Source organism: Larus michahellis, chromosome 4, assembly GCF_964199755.1.
Source record: "Larus michahellis chromosome 4, bLarMic1.1, whole genome shotgun sequence".
Classification (NCBI taxonomy): Eukaryota; Metazoa; Chordata; class Aves; order Charadriiformes; family Laridae; genus Larus; species Larus michahellis.
Window position 1 is genome coordinate 67,659,908 of NC_133899.1, and position 15,989 is coordinate 67,675,896.

The window sequence follows — 15,989 nt, forward strand, 5'->3', positions numbered from 1 at the left end:
TGGTGCGATTTCTTTTGCTTCAGAAAAGTAGTATGAATTAAACTATAACTGCCCCTATGGAACAAAGTTAATAGCCATTTAAATTAAACTACAGCCTCCAGTGGATTACCACCTCACTCTCTTTGCTCTAAAATAGAGCCATTTTATCCCCTAGGTTACACAGTCTTTCCTTGTCGGTCATGGGAATTTAAATGTGATGCATTATCCACAGGAGGGCTCCCTTATTGTTCCCTGAAGGTAACAGAAACATATTGGGAGTTTCAAGGGGAAATTTCAGTTTCAGAATGCAAATGCAAGCAATACAGAGTTCAAAGGAAGTCTTTTTCCTAGTTCACACCAAAATCTGGCTTCATGAGAAATTTTATGCAGACTAGCCTTAATGTACTTTCTGTTTTGCCTCTGAAACTAAAATCAAGGTTGAGAATAATGTTCCTGCATTATATTTGTACAATTCTGAGTAACTTCTAAAGTGGTTTTGTTTTCTCTGAGATGTTACCGTTAAGTCTGTGGAGAACTACAAAAGCAGCTCACATCAGGGTGGATGAAAAGAAGATAAATACAAACACCATGTTGCAAATGAGATGTTTACAGAATATGATGAATCCTCAGATGCTTCTCCAATTGTTTTATATTTATCTTATCTTTTTTAATGGAAGGTGTTGGGAAAGGAATTGGACTGAGACACCGGGTAACAAACATCCTATAATAACCCCTGAAGCAAGTCCTTTGTGAGCCAATGGCAACGTCAGTTTTCCCCTTTTTCCTGCTTTGGCCTTGCACCCTTGGAATGGAAGAGAGGTCATTTCTTTCAGTCTTTACAGATCATGGACAGTCTGCTAAAGTTGCTGTGATGGGGAGCTATTTATGACGTGCTTGGGGAGAGATGTGAACACATGTCCTATCAGAAGCTGAACCTTGCAAACTTGTTTTAGTTGTTGAGCAAAATCATATCTGGTGACAGACCAGTGTAAGAACTTAAGTTAATGTCTTCTGAATCTTCTGTTTTCTTTTCCTGTGTGTAAATTTTGGAGCTGAAGAATTAGTATTAATTAACATGGTAATTTCTTCCCTTGATTATGTGCATCTCGGGTTGATCTCTATCGGTTGTTCTGTCTTACTGTGTTTCTAGCTAGTTCCAGATTGCCTGCTCCAAGGAAATGCACCCCTTTCAGGCTGATGTTCACAGTATAAGCGATTATTCTGCGTAATATCTCACTTATTCTACATGAGAACATTATATGAAGAAAATCTCAAGTGCCCTGGTGAACTCTGAGCTTATCTGATTCTTTCAGCCGGTTTCATTGGACAAGAAAATCTCAAGAGATAATTCTCAAGAGATAACTCAGGAGAAAAGTCTTGCAAACTGAGTTAGGAGAACAGGATTAGATTCCAGCTGTTTGAGAAATAACTAGCTATTATCTGATAACGTTAAATGACACTATGAAGAGATCCTAGGCTATCTGGGAATAATAGGAAATAGACAGTGGCTATGTCCAACATCGATGATTTTGTTATATTTCCCTCAGTGTTAGATTGACTTTTCTTGTGCTGCTAGGTGGAGAAGAGCTTGGGAGAATATTTAGAAGGGGGAGCTACAGAGTTGGGTGTGTGGCTACTGTGATGAGGGCTGAGAGATAGTCGAAGTATGGGTGTTCAGTGGCCAGGCCAGAATTCCTGGACCAAATTCCTAGTTCTGATCTCATTTTCCTCTGGGAAGGTCAGCCTGCTGCAGGTGTGAAAGTAAAGGCTAATGTTTGTGTATTTCATAGAGTCTTTGCCAGGTTTGTTTAGCATTGTCAAAGTTTTTGAGATCTATGGATTGGAAATGGCATGCAAATAGGCAGTATTATGGTTTAGCATCAAAGTCTGTACTTTGGGATTGTGCTTCAGATTCATTGTAGATATTAGCATAAGATGCGGCCCTCTGAAGAGCAATCTTCTATATAGTGTTCCTTTCATATTGCTTCTCAGCTGTTTGGCTATTTTATGAGGGTGGGGATTCTTTGTCTTTGTGTTCTAGATATTTTTGGGTCATCTAAGCAAGTTCTGACCATATTTAACAAAATGACAAAAAATATAGGCAAGAGAGGAATGTATACAGATATTCTATATGGTTAGTTTCAAGCTAGATTTTAAGGCCTTAAAACCAATATTGAAGTTTAAGTGTGGTTCAGAATAAATAATACATTTGTCTAATTTCTCTTTTTTTTCTTGTCCTACACAAATTGAGAATTTTGTTATACCATGCTCTTCAGGAACTTCTTTAGCAAATTTTTCTTAGTGAATCTGTTTTCTTTCTCATCTTTTCTCCATTTCATTGAGCCTATCCAAATTTGCATTATCTATGCAATATGCCATTTGAAATGTGCATCTTTTCAACACTGGAATATTCCTCTAATAAACATCACTTGCTAGAACATCTGCAACTGCAAAAAGACTGCAAAAATAACCAAATCACATGGGATGCCTATGAAAACTACAGGAATCGGATGATACAGTAGTAAAAACATAATTCTTATCTACAGCCTTTACTAGTACTGGTTTTGTGCAGCTATACTGACGATGAGAGATGACTTGCCAACATATGTACGAAGAGCTTGAACACAGGCTGAAGTATTATTTTGACCTTCCAGAGATGTGTTCATACACTATTGCTGTGTGTGTTGTTTCTCTTACACCAGTGGAAGTCAGTATGTTGAGTATATTAGTGATAGATTTCTACATGAAGTCTACTGTGTAGGTGGGGGGCCAGAATATCCCATGGACGTGTCTCTTCTTTGAAATGATGCAAAGTTTCAGAATTTGAGAAAATAGGGCACTGCATCTTGTTCTTCTCTGTTTCTGTTTCTCTTCAGCCTGGAGCCTGTGCGCATACCATTAATTCGTTCAGGCATTTCCGTGCATCTACAAGACTCATCTCTTTGTTCATCAGTAAACACTGAGATCTCATAAGGTGCCTTTAAGTGCTGAGTTTTGTCGGAGATGTGGAATAAAGTGTCCCCGCTGTGGCTGTGAAACTGGAAGGAATAGTAGTAAGATCTTCCCATTGAGGACGTGGTCTTTACAGTTCTTAGTGGCATCATTTATAAGGTCATTTGGAGATGTGCATTGCAGTCCATGTCGAAGCAGTACAAACCACCCTCAGTTCTCTGCCACAGTTGTTCTAAATGCAAAAAGACCCAGTGTCATCACAGGGGCACATCTATAAAATGTTCGTATTTTTTACCTATGTCCATTTCACAGAATTTAGGAGGAATTAATTTAGGAGGAAAGGTGCTTTCCCAGAGGCCCATCATGAACTGTCATGTCACCATATCCCTAGAGGACCAGTTAAACTCCTGAGTGTGCCCAGCTGTCAATTATTTGTGTGCCGTGGCCCCTTGCAGATGAGTGACATTTGCATTCATCTCAGCTACTTTATTTATCATGTTGCTATTTGTCTTTGCCTTGTGTGAATATTTTTCTTTTCCCGGTTGCTCTCAGACGTGTAAGCTTCTATTATTTATCCCTGTACCTGTTGCTCTGGTGAGTCTGCAGCTTGCTGATCTGCTTCAGTTGAAGCCTACTGGAGTGTGAAAGAGAGAGGTCACAGGAGGGCAGTTCGAGCTTCCTGTGGGCCCCATGGAGACTGACTGTCGGTGCTTCTAGAGGACTTGTTAGTATGCGTATGTGTCGGCACGGCAGCCACCTACCCTCTTCAGTTGGGTTCTGTGGAAGAAAGGCTGCATGATGCCAAAGGGTATTCCTCCTTGCTCTCTTGGTGTCACTACAACAGGGCAATGCCCATCTGTGCTTTCTGCTTGTCTGAGAAATCTGGAAGTGGTTATAAAACTGAAGGTATCTGTTGAGTCCAGTTTGATGTGATAGTGTTTTGGTGGTGCATCAGCACAGTTCTTCAGGAGTTTATCGCAATCCTAATGTACTTTCAGCGTGTTTCAATAAGAATTGTCAAAGGTGACCGCATTGCCTTAAATATAAGAGATTTCAGGGAATTAAATAACAAGGCCTTAGATTGCGGCATTTTCTTGATGTTTTTCATCTTAATGAAAAAAAAATTTTTTTCATTATTAAGTTTGGGTGCCTCTCTTGCTGTAGCTGAAGGATTTAGCTGTACTATTTTATGGTGCGATCATCTCATGAATGACAGGTTAATCAGTAGAATCTCTTCTTGGTTGGAAACATAATGAACACCTTAAGGTGAATGAGATGTTTGTACTGAGTGTCTTGGATTAGAAGGACCCTCTTTTCTGGCTGTGTCCCCAGCTGCGTATCCCATACAGCTTGCATTTCTCCCCACACTTGGCTGCTGCTGCCATAGCTAAGTTTGATTTCTCTGCAGTGCAGGGTTGTAGCAGTCTCAGTACTTTTGTGTTGTACAGACATTCAGCTTTTGCCTCTGCTTTTTATAGTCGGCTCTGCAGATTTGGTGTTTTTTGCTCTTTTGCTGAAGAACAGGACATTGGTGGAGACCCAGAAATCCAGAGGTCTTCACTGGTGTTCACTTTCCGTGGCTGTCTGATAGCCACTTAGAAGATGTATATTTACAATGATCAGACACCGGAACACCTTAGTTAATGTGATTTCCTGTAACTTCTGTCCTGTAAGTAGTTCCTTAAGGCATTAAGGAAGCTTTTTTTTAGAGTCATAAATATAAATATGCCTGAATAAACAGATACTTGAGTGCTGTACAGCAGTCATTCCATCTGTAAAGTTTGTGGGCATGTCCCATAAACACAGGGTTTGACATTTTCTAGAGGTGCTTATAACTTCTAGGTCTTGGCCTACACAGCCAGGGATTTCATGCATTGAAACATGCAGAATAAAGTCAGCAGGCTGTGGTGTGAGAAATGGACAGGGGAAATTATGAAATGACGATGTAATTTGGTGATATCAAATAGAAAACAATATCTGGTTGTGTTTGAAGAATTGGAATTTCTTGCTGTCAACAGACATAACTGACGTCAGGAGTTGTACAGACATCATAAGAAATACTCCATTCTCCTAAGGATTTAGTAAGGTTATCGTAGAGAATTGACTACCAATCCTCAAGCAGAGATTTGGCTCCAGTAGGTTCAGGGATGAGAAGGTACTTGCATCTCTAGTCAGTGTGTGCATAACAGAGCCTGAAAATTCATTAGCCAGTTGGATTTCTGAAGCCTCTGCCTCATGTCCATTATCTTATGGGATAAAGGCTGTCCAGACTTCCTTTGTTTTTTTATTTTATATATTTTTTTATATAACTATTTTATATATTCAGAGAAACACTTGAGGTGTGAATTTAATAGCTAAGATTCGCCTGTTGATTAGAGGGTGTATATATGTATTAGCAATGTCTTTGAATAGAGGCTTTATTTTGACTCTCTAGAAAGAGAGGACCAAGCTCCTGTACATGTATTGAACTTCCCAAACACTTTACAAATGTAGTTGTCCATGGAGATATGTTTTGAGCCTGTTTCTGCAGGATGATTTGGATGCTGTATGTTGATGCTATGACATACTTACCTTACCTGACCTTGCCATGTAGCTGTTATGCCTTGACAGGGCGGGGAAGTGACCCTCTCCCAGACTTGGCAGGATGACTCCTCCAGCAGCCATATGGGTGGAAATATGACTGTGATGGGCAGTCTCCCAGGTTAGACTTCCTTGTTGTTGTGCATGCTTTTTGCTCCTTCCTTATGAAGTACTGAAGTCTGATGAGAGCCAAATGTTTGGAAAAAAGAATAAGTCCTCAAGGAAGTTAATGGATAGCATGCAGATATTCTGCATCAGAAACCCAAATCTGCTTGTGTTTGTGTTAGACACTGGGGGTGTGGGAATGGGTGTATTTATTTTTCTTCTTTTCTTTTTTTTTTTCTCTGTGAGATAATTGTGCCCGATGATGGAGTTTGCTCACTCTGTTTTTCGATCCTGTAGTGCAGCTGCTGCTCTATTTTCTACATGGCTGGGCTTTACTGCAGACCTGTCGAGCCATAGCTCACTTTGATTGATTTTTCTTTTCTTTTTTAAGAAAAGAGATTGCCGTAAGCCAGCGTTATGGCAATGCAGCCCAAATATATAATTATCAGGGCAGGGAGACCCCTTGGGCAACCCAGGCTGCCTGCATTTGGCATAGCTGCATTGCCTTAGCTTTACTTCTTGAATGTTTCTCACAAGAGATACAAGTGTTTCCCTTTTGCGATGAGTTTGTATGATCTCTGTTTATTTACTTATTGGGGCTTTTGGGGTTTATTTATTTATTTATTTATTGTTTTGGGGTTTTCTTTAAGTGGAGGGAAACAAGCAAGCCAAAAGAACTCATTTAAAGAAAATAGTCTTGTTGACTTCAATGTGCTTGTGACAAGGTGGGGGCACTTCATCTGTCAGTTCAGAAAGTGTAACTGGTGAGTACTATATAGGAGTATTTATGGCTGTGTAAGTTTGATGAACTATATCATGATCCTTAGCTCAGCCCTAAGGTCTAATCTTGGGTGAAGCAGCCCAAAACTCAACAGAAACGCTGTATTGCCGTTCTCCTTACCACTCTTTTTGTGGCAGGGCATTATAGGTCAGTGCACTGAACAGTGCACATAAGGAGTTGGTAGGAAGGGCGAGATGGATTATAAGTGCGTGCTTGTTGAAATAGGGAACATGTACTTGAATAATGGTAATAAAATAGCTGTACCAGGATAACACCCTGAGTTGGATATTCTTTTACTACAGAGTGAGTGTGTCACCTTAAAGTTTAACTGGTGAAGGATTTGGATGCCATATCACGCTATATTGTGTTAGGTGAGTTGCTTTAATTAACTGTTTGCACACTCTTCATTGCAAAGGCAGGGAAACACTTAGCTTAAATCTCTTTTATGGTATCCTGTTCAATTGCAGTAATGCAATAGTACACCTAAGAATAGTCTGCTGTAACCGTGTCACATAGATCGTTGTTGTTGTATACTGTTGTCAAATAAAAACATAAAGTTAGAAAGGCTGAGAGCATTTATCGATTTCTCAGTTGAGGCATAAAAGAAGTAGACAACCTTTCTAGGCTCAGTGGCTTAGATTTGGGGAAGAAGAGGGAGGGGAAAAAGGGATATCTTTGACATAGATGACACAGGGACAGTGGTTATGTTTCTGACATAACCCTATAGGCCTGAATGTTGAGAATGCTGCGTCTGCTGGGATGAAGAGAGAGACGTAAATGCAGGGGCAACTGGGTGGTGCTTGAAATATTTCCTGGCATATTTTAATGGAATGTGTCTCATAGATATGTATCCTTTAAGTGTTTCCCAAGCAGATGGATGAGGCTGGGGACAACCTATAAGCAGTGCCTCTGAGGGATGTTAGCACCGTGTCTGTTTCGAGGGGATACAGCTACAGAGCCTAACAATATTAACTTTAAATATAGGCATAATTCACTCTTTCACAGCTGATTATTTTGGTGGGAACATGTGGTGAGTTTGAAATAGAAGTATGTGAGACTTTTTAACTGAATTAGAGTTGAATGTCATCAATTTCCTTTGCAGATTTAATCTTCTGTTGTTGGCGCTCTAAAAAGACCTTTTAGAGTAGATGCAAAGATTTCTCTGTAGCAAGCTTTTGGGCTTCTCCTGGCTCTGCAGCTTAGGCTGTCTGAATCAATCATTAACACTTACTACTTTTTGCTGTTGCAGCACTTTGCTAATGTCGAGTCCTAAATGAAGTGTCCTAAGTATGGTTATTGATGAGGAATAACTACTGTGTTCCAGATATTTTATTTGTTAGATTTGTAATAACAGCAATCCTTAATGTTAACATTCCTTCTATGTTTATAATAGCTATTCAGTCCTGAAGAATGAAGAGTAATGAGGAGTCTTTAGGTAGCGTGGTGGCATCATGGAGGATTCTGGTTGCTGTTGTCTTGTTTTTAGGATGCAATATTTGAATGTGTGGAAGAGGTTGTCTTATGCGTAGAGCTAGATGTGATTTAATCTGTCATCTTATGTAGGATGATTTCAGACTAGTAACCATCAGTCATTGTCAGCGGCATACTCTTATTGGAATAATAGATGCTAGAATATTTATTGCTGCTACCTTTCTATTAAAACCTGCACTCCTTTTCATTACAGCAGCTAGCCTAAATTTGGGGGATAGTATGTTATTCCATTTATGGAGAGGAAATGAATTGAATGGACTCAGAGATCTTTAATCTTTTTTTGTTATTTTAAAGGAATGTAAGAATTCCTCCATTCTCAAACAAAATAAGATATGAAATGTAAAGGTTGTTCTCCGTGCTCAGAGCACCAGTTCTGTCTGTATGGGATCCTTCCCAAAATGCTCTGTCCCACAGCCGTGCCATACCACACCACATGTCAGCTCAGCCTGAGCTGAACTTCTGTTGCTGTCTCCACCTGGAGACTGTGCTCTGCTCTTGCGTGTCTTCCAAAGGATTTTCCCAGCAATGTCGTGTTCTCTTGTGTTTGTTTTGTTGGCATTTTTTGTTTTGTTTTAGATTTTAATTACTCAAAATCTGAAACAACGTTATATTATCCTTTTGTCTGAAGTGGAAACCTGTTTTCCACTCTCTCTTACAAGTACCTGGGCAGCAATTAAACCTACCAGTTCCACTGAGATTTAATGTCTGCTTATTATTATTTTAGGCAGACCTTCGTCAATCCACCTTCAGCAGTAAACCGTTGGTCTTTGCATTCCTCTGCTATCAGTTGCACCAGTTTAATTTAAGATACTGTTTCCAACGAGCTTCATTAAACCAATTCACTCACTCTGTTTTAAACCTGGTTTTCATTAATTTAGCTGAAAGCAACTAAAAGCAGTTTAAATACAAACAAGAAGTCAGTTATTAAATTAATATAAGCCAACTGTTAGTAGAAATAAGAACTTTTACATATGTTTCTCCTAGTTTAATTTAGGCAGGCTTGTTCGTAGGTATAGCTGTAATGTTTTTAAGGAGAAATACAGATAAGATAGACAAGAAACAAGATAAGAGGGGATGGGTCAGAGAGAGGGATGGCATAAACTCAAAGGAAAGAAGATCAGCAGGTTGGTTTTTTATGTGATTTTGTGCAAGCGCATTTACACGTGAGTTCTTTATAGCTTGCTGTTCAAGCTGTTAACTATTTCACATCACTTTCATTTTAGAAATACTGGGGAAAAAAGAAGTTATTGCATTTTCTGGGGTGGCAATAGCAAGATGCTCATTGAAGCTTTGGATTGTTCTTTGTTTCTTGATCTTCACCCAAAGATACTTCTTTCCAGTGTCCTCAAAAAGCTAAGAGTTGATGATTTTGTTAGAGAGGAGGAAGGGGACCAGGCAGGGGCAGTTAAAGTAAAGCTTTTTTTTATTTGTGGAAGCATAAATCTCTGTACTCCAAAAGGACGAGCTCTGTGTGTGTGTGAGAGAAAGAGAGTTAGAGTGAGTGCAAACACTAATGCATCATGGAGGACAGGTCATTCCGCTGAACGCAGTTCAGCTCCTGAGTGTTTGGAGATTAGAGGCAGCAATAATTTCTGGCTGCTGTACTTTATGTTAATGTGGCAGCCCATGGTTGTATATTTCTGCTGAGATGGCCATTTTTGGGAAGCTTAAATCTGACCGCAGTGGAAACCGCAGGGGTTTCAGGTATTGGTGTTTGCCTTTTGCTGATTTAGCCAGGCAGTGAAACAAACAATTCTTTTTCTTATTATTTCATGTTGAAATTTAACATCTGTTTCTTCTGTGGGCTAAAACGGTAAAATGAACAGGAAGGAAGCAGTAAGTTCTGCCTCTCATTTTTGGGTAAATTAGGCTAAAGTTAATGGAGGATCTAGTGCTCTCTGCAGTTCCAACAGATGGATAGAAACATCCCTTCAAGAGTTTGCCAGTAATCCCTCAACCCTAGAGGTCTTGCAATACCATTGATTTCCCACTCCAGCTCTCTCCCATCATCCGGTGTACTGCTGCAGTCTGTCCTCTCAGCAGGGAGAAGAGAAGTACTGGTCAAGGTCAAAGAACACACCATGGAAAGAATGAAATACATGCCTAATATTGGGAAAGGAGAAAGTTCAGGGGAACAAATGAAAAAAATTTGGGGATTTTAAGGAATTGTTTTTAGAGGTAGTACTGTAAGAGTTAGTTTTATATTGCTTGATTAAGTGATAGCTGGGAGAAGAAGGGCTGTTATAACTCTGCTAGTGTTTGAGGATCGTAAATATTATGGACAGAGACAAGATATTTAGATAACTACAAGTAGAGAATAGAAAAATTTACGGTAAGTATCATGGAAAACTTCCTGTCATGGAGATGTGTCCTTGCACTGTCAAGCTTTGGAATCATTTCCCAAGGGAATAGAATAGAAACTCCATGGCTTGACAGGTTTTGAATTAGACTTGGAAAAATGTTACTCCATTCAGCATGTAGAATAATCTTCCTCTGGCAGCAAGATAGCATATGAAAGGAGAAAACGATGATCTTGCAGAAGAAATTATGGTCTAGTGATTTATGTACAGAAGTGGGCATCAGGACACCTGATTCTCTTCTGTATTTTATCACTGATTTACTTTATAATACTGGGCAAGTCATTTAATCCCTCTGTGCCTCTATGTTCCCATCTGTAAAAGGAATGTTTCATCATCTCAAGGATTTACTCCCTGAACAATGTTTTCTTAGCTAGATGGTACTCTGGGGTGTTGTGATTATTTTTACAAATACCCATAGTCTGGAGGAAACTGGAAACTCCCTGTCCCGCGTGAGTTACTGCCTTACCTCAAGACCCAAGCAGTTGGTTAAAGCGTCCAGTCTTTCATTTCCTTTGCCCTGACAGATTAAAGTCTGTATGGCATAGCTGATGGACACCTCCTTCTAGTCTGCCTGCAGTTTTGCTGCATTGCTTTTGTCTTTTGTGGTTCCCACTGTAAATTAATACTAGCTTGGGAGACTAACGAGAGAGGAAAAAACATCAGGCTGTGCTCACTTACACCCACACAACAAGGCCCCAACCCTTGCAGTGTGTGGCTCAAACCCAGAATGGAGCATGACATTGAGGCACCGTTCTACTGCCTGCTCATCACAGCAGATTGATGCCATTCGTGTTTTCCTCTAACAAGCTTATTTTTCTGAATTACTTGTTCAGTCCCCTCCAAGAAGCCACTAGCAATCATGCCAATTTCATCACGCTTTTCCCCTTGAGGATGTTCCCTCATCCCTTGGTACCGCAGTTGTGCAGCTCTGTGCGCCCAGCCTGAGCTCTCTGACATGGAAGGAGAGAGGACGCTTCTCTCCACCTTGATTAAAACTCCGAATGCTCATTACAAATGAGATGTGATCTGCGCTGTCAAAAGTCTGGCATCCTGTGCTAGGCACGGTAAATGCATGCCTCACTGGGGTCTCCACAGCTTTTTCCTGGCATACTCGCTGACTAGCCTGTTACCAGATTTGAGACTCTCAGGAAGGGTTTCTTCAGCAGGAAGCTACGCGAGACTCTAGTAGATCCAGTGTCCCCCAGGCAAGGAGTCAGCTAACAAACCTTTAGGGAACTTGCTGGGCTTATTTGAGAACACCTGGGGCTACTGTTTGTTTGTATAAGTAATATTCCAAACAGCAGCAAACCTACAGATCTCATTATTCAAAGTTGGGTTTACTGTCTCTTGTTTGCATTATTTATTTATTTTAAATTATTTGCTGAGCCACTGAAGGGGCTACATTAATGCAAGGGCTGGTCTTCTCACCACGGACCTGATGGTTTCTTTCACACTGATGTGACTTCTCTGAGATCAGTGGCATTATTGTTTATTCATGCCAATTTAATTGAGAGGACAAACAAACGGACCCAGGCTCTCTATAATCCTGGAAATGGAATAAATCTGATGATTAAATCCAGGGACTTTCAGCCCTATTAAAAAGCTCCTTGATGTATTTGGAGGAATACAGGGCCTTGTTAAAAACCTTTGTCTACAGTTTACATGTCAGTTTGCTCGTGTCTGCCACGGGATACTACTTTAACCTGTAACGTAATAGCAGAAGAGCTAGAACAAAGTCAGTAGTTAGGGACCAAGGGAAAAAGCTAACTTGAATACCCTAAGTCCCCCTTGTGGAATACCCTCTCTACACTGCTGAGTCTGCTCCGTGTCCATGGAATAGTGTAAGTATTTTGCATTTTGGTATATTTTCCATTTGCAAAGGATGTCAGCTGCTCTGAGAAGTAGGTTCCCAACTAACCTGTGAGATAAATCTGTGTTTTATCCCCATGTTGAAAAAGAAGATACGGAAGGGAAACATTAATCGATAGGTGCACAAAAAGAGCTTGGGAATCACAGTGTTTTTGAAGTACAAGTTTAGCAGCAAGATATCCTTGCAAAAGCAGTTTTGTAGCACTTGTTTCTCCAAGTCCTTCAAGGGAGCACGTACCCGCTGCATATGCCCAAGCTGTCTCTACAGCTCCACCTGCTCTACCACAGCCTGCTGGAGTGTGATCCTCCCACTCTATATTATCCGACTTGTGCCACGGAATGCTTTGTTTAAGAATTAAATAAATAAAATACTGACATGCAGCAGGCTTTGTTCCTTGACATAAAAATTTCTTTGTTTGTGACTCGGCAATTCCCATGTAAATAATTTATCATAACAAGTGCACAAGATGACACAAAGGTCCAAGTGGGAGGGAGCTAAATTTGAATCTTAAATGAGAGCATTCTCTGTCCTTGTTTTAAGATGTAGAATTGTGAATAGATGTTGATCTTGAGTTTTTCTGTCTGTCATTAGGGTTTGGGGCTTCTTTGTCAGAGATACCAAGCAAATAAATTCTAAAAGAGAGCAGTTTGCAACCCTGACTCATCATTTCTTTCCTTCCTTACCTCCAGCCTATGCTCTTCCTACAGATGCTCTAAAGGGCTTTAGCGGACCTTGTTAGTGTTCAAATAATAGGCGTCACACTGGTACCTGATACAAAATTCATGTTTTCTAACAGTTATAATAAAGGGTTTCTAAACTGCAAAGATCACTTAAAGGTTTTGTGGGAAAGTCTGTGTCAGAGCAGCAACAGTAGGGAATAAATCTTCCAATTCTGACCTGGTAAGGTCTTTGGAGAAACAAGGGGAGAAGTAACGAAGGGGAGAGAGTGGACTAGAGCATAAAGAAAGGAGCTCACTACGGCAGGGCTGTGTACATGTTCTTTCCGTGGCGGGCCTTCTTGACAGTTCTGTTGTAGGTTTTGTCCAAGGCAAAGCTCAACGAGCAGTTCAGGGACCCAGTGTCACAGTTATGTTCCTCTAATGATGCTGTCTTTAGTCTTTTGACAAGTAGCAGGGTGAAAGATTTGCTGTATCAATAAAAGTGGAGGGACCCTGTAAGCAAGAAAATCATAGTGAATGTCATTTCTGAGACAGTTTTGATGTTTTACTTATTTAAAACTCAACTAGACAAAGAACAAGAGAATGGTCTTTAGAAAATAATTCTTTCCAGCTGAAGGAGCCAGTGACTAGCCATTATGTGACAGTTTACCTAATTTCATCACTAAGTACACGGTCCCTTACACATCTGCCTACTTATTAGTCAAGTAGTAAAGGCTTTTACAGTCTGTAATTTGGAGATGTTGTAAAGATAAGTAAGATATAGCAAGGTGCAGTCATCCCCATTATGAGAAGGGGTTCCAACAGATTTGTAAGGATGTGTTTTGTGCTTAAATTCCTTTGAAAAACCTCATCTTTAAAGATTTTGTGTAACACACAAGAAATCTGTGTTGTGGTAACGAGCTGAACCTAGGTTTTACAATGCATGATTTGCCAAAGGGTGTCATTGAGGCCAAGAGCTTAGCAAGATGCAGAGAGAGATGACATTTATGTAGATAATTGCTGTAACTTCAGATATTCTTGTGAACAGGAACAGGGAAATTGGAAGGGGTACTAAACCTCATGCTTTAGATCAAGCTTCGAGATTAGGATGTTACCTTTTATGTTAACATCTGATTGTCTCATTGCTGCCTACAGCAGAATCTCCCTGCATGTTCGCCTCGATGTTTGGGTCTTGGCGACTATTGCTTCATGAGTGAGGCTGCTGCAGCACATCAGCTTCTATGTTTGTATCTCTCCTGAGGCCCAGGTTTAAGCAGATTACTAGTTGCCTACTCACTGGATTATCCTTTCCTTCTTCCTTCTCTTTTGCCTCCTGCAGATGTTGGTTGTAAATTTTCTTTTGCTGTTATTACATTGTTGTGCTATTCTCCTGCCTCAAAGTGGCTTCATTGCTTCGTGTAGCTAGTGGTATATATACAGGTGAAACAGCATATGACAACCAATATCTTAAAATTATTATTTGCCCATTTCCCTTTCCCTTTTCTTGTTTTCCCTTCCATATTGTATATCTGTAGTTTTGGTTTCAGTGAGCAATGTCCTTCTCCACAAAACAAAACCTCATTAAAATACAACTGCCTAGATGTTTTTATTTAATGTAAATAGAGATTAGTTTCTGTATTTAAAAATTAGGTCACCAGTTAAGTAACCTGTAGATTCTTTAGCAATGACAGTAATAAAAGTACTTACGAAGATACATTGGTATTTAGGGAGAATTAATCAGGTTTAGAAGTAAAATCTGTATGGCTGAAGGAAACACCTTTGTCTTTTAGAGAAAAATAAAAAATGGTGCTAGTGGGGAGAGATGTCACTATCTTCAATTAAAAATCGAAAGATGCATTTAAGACTGAAATGAAAATAAATCAGACCGAAAAGTGTTGCTGCTTCTTGGACTGCATCTGTTCCATAGATAACACGGGACATCATCTCCAGGGCTGTCGATCTGAGATGTTTTTATGAGTACCAGTCTCAGTAAAAAATAATTAAATTGACAAAAGCTACCAGGCTGGATTATTTCAGTGTCTGGAAGCCTCTCACCTCTGCAGAGCAAGGTTCGCTTAAGCCCTTGATTATAGGAGAGAAAATGAATGTTTTGGTCTCTTTCTGCCTAGTCCCTGTTCCTGTGCTTACTAAAACCACAGTGGTAGTTCAGCATGTTAATTTTTCTTGAGAAGGCCCCCCCAGCTTTTCTGTAGTAGTAGTAGCAAATGCTACTGCTGTGTTGACTGGACTGATCATGTGAGGTCCCAGATCTACATGGGGCCAAGGTACCAAAGATTAATAACAACAGAGTTTAAGACAGATCAGAACTCTATTCATGGAATAGGTCCTATGTAAACATTGGCAGACTCAGCAGTATGAGCATTTATATGTGACTCATTAGCATAATAAATAGAGAAAGGATATATATCGGCGTGACTGAAGCCAGGAGAGATGGTTTTTAAACCTTCTGCATGACCACCAGTAATTTATACTTCCTCTCTGTATGTCCTAGTCTGTTGAATGGTGTAAGTAATAGCGGCCAGCCTCTTTGAGAGATTAGGGAGCAAAATGCATTTGTAGGCTGATTTTTCAGGCATTGGAGGTAGTACAGATGAGCAGAACAGGTGTAGCTATAATGGTTCTATAGATAAGCAGAAAACTGGAAAGCAAAGTCAAAGGTAGCTTTTTAAATTGTTGCATGTAGGACTGAATTGCAAAGGCTGTTTTTATAGTTTGCTGTTTGAAACAGAAAATGGAGTGCTGGAAAGAGGCAAGCACTTTTCTTTTTCTCTCCCCTGTATAATTAAAATATACTTTAATGTATTTCTGTATGTGATAGAGCAAGTGCTTAGTTTCTATTTTTACTGACTTTTTAAAATTTAGGAAAATTTGATATTGAGGGTTTCACTTTTATATGAAGATGTAAAGGCTTTCTTTTGAAACGCTGTGTAGCTTTTTTTAGATTGTACTTGACATTATTATTTTGGCTGGAGCAGTTTGAATGTGATTGTCATTTGGCATAGCTTTATTAGATTGCATATGCATTTTTTGGGGCGAATTAAATATGCAATTAGATGTTGTATACCTGTATTAGGGATTATTATATGAATGGACACTCTCTTTCTTCGTAGGAGTATGGAAAATGTAGAGGTACGCAAGCTATTTTCATTCTCCGTATGTTCAGAACACTTGCTGTGATTGATGTGACCTCC

At 39.8% G+C, this 15,989-nt stretch overlaps 1 protein-coding gene across 34 annotated transcripts in view; it reads left to right on the top strand.

The window, feature by feature from the left end:
• The window catches only part of NRXN3 (neurexin 3), a 1,053,186-nt gene that overhangs the window by 551,600 nt on the left and 485,597 nt on the right, over positions 1-15,989 (top strand). The window lies entirely within an intron of this gene.